Below are 6,330 nucleotides of genomic sequence, written 5' to 3' on the forward strand. Positions count from 1 at the left end.
AAGTAAGACATCTTCATACACATCCGCATCCTCGGATATCTAAATTTTCACATCCGATACATCTCTAGACTGGAACAACATATAAATAACCCGCACATAGGAGAGAGAAAACCATTTGCAAATTCACATTTACAAAGTCGTCGTTAGCTTTTCTCTCCTATGTGCGAGCGAGTTATTTGTGCATTGTTCCAGGCACGATATTGTGACTTTTGTATTTGCTCGAGACTTAACAGCACATTATCCTGGTCTTAAGATGCATCAGCCAATAAATATTAAAACCTCTCATAAGAGATAAACTGAAGTATATTGAACGTGTATTAATTCTGGTAGAATTGCCGACAATGTTAGGTAAAATATAAAATATAATGTAACATAAAATATAAAAAAAAAAAAAAAAAAAATGTTAGGTAAAAGTACACAAGTGCAGCTAATGTGACATTTTACTGTGGCAACGTTTTGCTCTCCAGGAGCTTTATAAAGCCGGTCTAGAGCTGTGAGAGAAATAACGTCAAAGAGAAAGAAGAAAGGAAAAAATATCCAGTGACTTCCCCTAATGCTGGAGGAGGATCTAATAACCTCAGCCTGAGCCTTGTTATCACTCTTATTGCTTTTGTTATTGTATTTTGTTATTGTTATTATACTTTTTTGTTAATGCTGTTATTTTTTTGGCTTGCTGTTGTTGTTATAGTTGCTGTGTTGTTATTGTTATTGCTGTTATTGTTGCTATTGATGCTTTTGTCAGGCTCATACAAGAGCACAAAATACCTATTTTGATTAAGCTACGATGAAAAAACAACACGAATATTTTTCGATACATAACACGTGTTTTCAAACGTAATTTTATGACCATAAAAAAAGGCATTTTTTTTTCTTCCCAAATGGTTAGGAGCTTAGAACTGGTTTGAAGAGTATGGAAAAACCCCCGTGTAAGGAGGAGCCGAGCTTGTAATGGTGTTTCCTGGGAGGGTATATAAAGGCTTGCAGCTGGCAAGGTTTACATAGCCAACGTGAAGAGAAGCTCCTCTCTCTCTCTCGTCTCGACTTTATCGCAGCCGGCGACATGAAAGCTGTGAGTACACGATATGTGGACACTCGGGGAGTGTTGTTTATCTGTCTTTCTGCGTGTTGCACTCTGAGTTTACTTCATTCCCTGTCTTGAAAGATGCATTTGTACGTGGTTTACGTAAACGCGCAGGGTTGTGTATCTGTCGGCATATAATACTGAGAGTTTGCAGACAAACCATACTACGGGCTGGGATAGAACCCGCGATCAGTCATAAAACTCCAGACCGACGCGTTAGCTACTTGGTCAATTGGCTGGCCCAGTGGTTAGCGCGCTGGTCTAGAGTTTTATGACTCTCTGATCGCGGGTATTATCCCCGCTCGTGGTATGGTTTCTTTGCAACCGTGTCGTTACGATTTCGTGAGTCATACTGAGAGTTTGTTGCGTCCATATAGTTAGAACAATAATAATAATAATCTTTATTTCTACAAGTGCATGTAAAACATGTACAGACCATGACTGACATCAGTGACATACTATATAGAAAGCCATTTGTTATGCGGAGCATTTTGGGCAATATAGATTAGTTTTGTCTCCACGATGCGACCCAAATCTGTCGGCTAACACCCAGGTACCTATTTTTACTACTAGATGAACACGGACAGCAGGTGTCTTAAGGAAACACGCCCGAATGTTTCCACCCGTACCGGGGATTGATATCACGGAACACAGTGTGTGAGCTGAGTGTCCTAGCAGTCTGGCAACGGGATTAAAGTATCCTTGATGGTAGTGTAGGTTGGATTGTGTTCTTAGTGACTCTCGAGAAGTGATGGGTCTTGGTCCTCATAAACTAGTTAACTCTTTATAAGCATCTTCAGGCTGTGGACTTACTGACGGACTCTCCATATCATGGGCGGGGACAGAACAAGCGATCAGAGAGTCATGAAACTCTAGACCGATGCGCTAGCCACTGGGCCAGCTAGCTACAACAAGATTCGTTCAACTAGGTATATTTATACACAATAGGAAGGTTAGGGCGTCGGTTTGCAGTTTTATGACTCTATGATCGCGGGTTCTGTTCCCGCCCTTGGTATGGCTTGTTTGCAATCGTGTCATTACAGTTTCGTGAGTCATGTCTTACCTAACTGTGATTCATGAAAGATTCTATCTTACGTTCCTCAATATACATTAGCATGATAAGAGGAGAGATCTAAAAGTATCTGGGTCATCCTGTGCATGACCGACTGGAAACCATTAGGTTCGACCCAAGGAAAGGGTAAGGGATAGGTACACAGCCGTACACAAATAACCTGCAAGTAGGAGAATGAAACTCATGGCGGTGTTTCGGTCCAACTTAAACACCATTCACGTGTCACTAGTTAATGATGCAAGTCGGACAGAAACGTTGTCATAAGCTTCGTTCTCTTACGTGCAGGTTATTTGTGTATTATTCCAGTCACGGTATTAACTAACACGATTTGTTATGATACCCGGTAATCACACACCCTAATCCTCTTTGATACACATATTTTTTTACTGTTATATAATTTTCTTTATAGATTTATCATATCAATCGAGGAGAGATCTTCAAAACACTTTGGGAATGTTGTCTTACGAGTTTGTGATGCTGTTTTCTTTATAGTTACCTCATGAAGGTGTAAGTTATTCATCAAATAAATGAACACACATACTTTCTATTTATGCTTCAATAATAACCTCTTATACAACAGAGCCGAAATACAGTAGGATCCCGCTTATACAGCAGGTTAGGTTCTGGGCTACTGTTGCAAAACGAAAATCGCTGTAAAGTGAAACATAATCTTTTTGTCACTTTTAAATGCATATAAAAGCCTGATAACATGTTTACACTATGATATTAAGTGACCAATAGAGTTAGGCCTAAAAAATGTATGTACAGTACACATATTACTTATCTTAAAATATTTTTGTCCTTAGCTTGTAGGAAGTCTGAAGAAATGAAGAATGGGTATAATTGAAAACTGCTGTATTAGTGAAACATTGTAAAGCAAAGCGCTGTAAAGTGAGGTACTCCTGTACATACATGGTATTGGCAATACTGACAAGTCGGTGAGCAAAACACATGTGCAACAGTTGGGTCTGTTTTTCCTTGCAACGTTTCGTCTATGAACTAGACTTAGGAAGTGTTTAAGAAGCCTTCTGTGTAGGCGATAAGTTTCAACGATAAATATCCCCAACTGCTGCCTATCACACTAAATACAGTGCAAACATTTTATTTTCTCTTTTTCAGCTGTGTCTGTTGCTGATTGTGGTGGTGGCCCTGACCGCCCTGATGGGGTCTGCCCTAGCCATGCCCGGCCCTGACGCCCTGGCTTACCCGGACCCCTATGCTGACCCACACTGGAGGTATCGCGGTGGATTTGGTGGCTTTGGTGGCTTTGGCGGGTTCCGTCGTGGCTTTGGTGGTTTCTACGGATAAACATGGACTGCCCCAGCTACCCCGAGTCATCTCTCTGTTGACGAATTTTGCGAGACACAGGACGATGGAAAAAGTATGAAATAGCCATGAATGAAGACACAAAACATACATCCAGTCACGCAACCTGTTCTGTCTTAACAGCAAACACAGATCCAGCATCTTCAATCTTTAATCTTCATCCTCCATTTTAAGATACCAAATACCAGTCAGCATCTTCACTCTGCAATTTCTTCCACTTCAGCATCTCTGAGATTAAGCTCATCTAACCTTCACATATCTGCGACAGCTGTTACATGGATATCATTTTACTGTTCTGTTGCTAACAAATATAAACAAAGATAATAAAAAATATATACTGCCACAGACTTCATCTTACATCCTATAGAAATGAAGAGACGTAAAATATTTGTGCACATGTATTTATTGGAGAATGAGACATTTGTGTAACATAGGAATCTTTATTGAGGAACCGTTTCTCAGGCCTGGTGTTTCATCAGTCCAGTACAAAGAAGAACGGTGGAAAAAGAGTAGGAGTTTGAGGCAATCAGTCCCTCGGTCTTGAATCAATGTTTAGTCCACCAGTCTTGAAGAAAGTACAACACAGCAGTGGCTTATATACTGCAGTCAGTTGAGTTGAAGCTGAGGGACTGATTACCTCAAACTCCTCTTATTCAACCATTTTTTCATTGGGCTGATGAAGCTACTGGCTGGCGGAACGTTTCCTTAATAAAGATTCCTAAATATTGCCCAAGTGCCTCATTCTTCAACTTGTCGGTTTTTCTAAACCACTTAACACATGCCTTATATTAAAGAAAACGATGCGTTCTGAATTTTTTTTACTGTGTTTTTGCGGATGAGCAGCAATTATCGTACCTCAGCTCACTTCAAAGTCTAGTATTATCTAAGGTTATACTATCGTTCCAGTCCCCAGGATGCTCATAGCGACGGTACACGAGCATTCACACCTCACTCTTCTCCTATATATGTTGTCTTGTTTAACCACTGTGTGGGTTGGAAGTAATGAAAGTGACAGGACCGAAACAATTTCTGATAAACTGTGTTTGCTTACTTGTCTTTCCAGATTAGCTAGCTACTGTTAGGTAAACAACACCCAGGTGTCTAGTTACTGCTAGGTTAACGGCACCCGGGTATCTAGATATTGCTAGGTAAACAGCACCCAGGTGTCTAGTTACTGCTAGGTTAACGGCACCCGGGTATCTAGATATTGCTAGGTAAACAGCACCCAGGTGTCTAGCGTAACCTAACCTAAACTAAACTACCTCTTTTCAATATAATTATTTTTATTAGATAAATCTATCCCTAGATTCTATAGTTTATTGATTTGAGTTTTGAAACTACAGAGACGGTGAAATGGCCTCACTAAATTAGGCCATTGCTGTGGCAAACGTCTTCAGGGACATTTTCGGTGATGTTTTGGTTAGGACCATTTAATGGAGGCCACTGAAAGTGACAGAAAAAATATATATAAAGTGGCAGAACCCTTCAGCACATACTGGCGAAAAGGCGGATTAAAGTCTATCGTGTGCTCTAAGATGTCTATAGTGTGCTATAAGATGTCTCTCGTGTGCTCTAAGATGTCTATCGTGTGCTGTAAGATGTCTCTCGTGTGCTCTAAGATGTCTATCGTGTGCTGTAAGATGTCTATCGTGTGCTGTAAGGAGAGGTGGACAGTCGCTGGATCACTTAGAAGAAGCACAAACATCAGCCCTCGAAACACTAATTATCTTTTTGTCATGAAAATTATTGCTAATAAGCTGTCTACAGTCAGATTAATTGAAAATCTGGTTATTAAAAAAGTGTTCCTTTTCTTATGAGTCACGCGTCAGGTGTTGCTTTGTTGTGGGATGTGATAGTGAGGTGTGGTCTAGACCCTTTATATGCCTTCCTCTGATGCATTATTTTTATTGTTCCTTGATAATGTGAGTAGTCACGGAAGCGCATGGAATTTCTCTATTCTATCACAGTGGTTGTTTTGCATATTCTGAAATCACCTGTTCAATGTGACCTTATATATGTATATAAAAAAAGAACGCAGTCAGCAGCATTCGAAACTAGTACTAGGGATGGTCAAGATTCTCAGGCAGCGCTAAATATATATGTATGTCGTGCCGAATAGGCAGAACTTGCGATCTTGGCTTAAATAGCAACGCTCATCTTGCCATATAGGACAAGCGAAAATTTGTTTATGGAATAATTTCGCCAAAATCATTCTAAACCTAACAAAAAAATATATTTCACTGTGTTTGTTTAGTATTAAATTATTGGAAACAAATCTAAAATATATTTAGTTGGGTTAGGCTATAATAAATTGTGCTTGTTATAATAAGGTTAGGCAAGTTTTCTAAGGTTCTTTTGGTGCAAAATTAAATTTTTTTACATTAACATTAATGAAAAATATATATCTTTAAACGTATAAGAGAAAATTTCAGAAAGGACTTAATTTTAAATGAGTTCTTGCTAATTGACCAGTTTTACATATTCGGCACGACATTATATATATATATATATATATATATATATATATATATATATATATATATATATATATATATATATATATATATATATATATATATATGTCGTGCCGAATAGGCAGAATTTGCGATCTTGGCTTAAATAGCAACGCTCATCTTGCCATGTAGGACAAGTGAAAATTTGTGTATGTAATAATTTCGCCAAAATCATTCTGAACCTAACGAAAAAAATATATTTGATTGTGTTTGTTTAGTACTAAATTATTGTAAACGTATTTAAAATATATTTAGTTGGGTTAGGCTAAAATAAATTACTCTTGTTATAATAAGGTTAGGTAAGTTTTCTAAGATACTTTTGGTGCAAAATTAAAAAT

The 6,330-nt window shown here is 38.4% G+C and overlaps 1 long non-coding RNA gene across 1 annotated transcript; it reads left to right on the forward strand.

Annotated features, from left to right (window-relative positions):
* Positions 1 to 413: 413 nt before the first annotated feature.
* Positions 414 to 3,820, forward strand: LOC128690385 (uncharacterized). Its single transcript, XR_008407287.2, has 2 exons — positions 414 to 1,069; positions 3,273 to 3,820. It is a non-coding gene; the product is annotated as an uncharacterized lncRNA (long non-coding RNA).
* Positions 3,821 to 6,330: the final 2,510 nt, after the last annotated feature.

Source organism: Cherax quadricarinatus, chromosome 29 (genome assembly GCF_038502225.1).
Source record: "Cherax quadricarinatus isolate ZL_2023a chromosome 29, ASM3850222v1, whole genome shotgun sequence".
NCBI classification, from domain to species: domain Eukaryota; kingdom Metazoa; phylum Arthropoda; class Malacostraca; order Decapoda; family Parastacidae; genus Cherax; species Cherax quadricarinatus.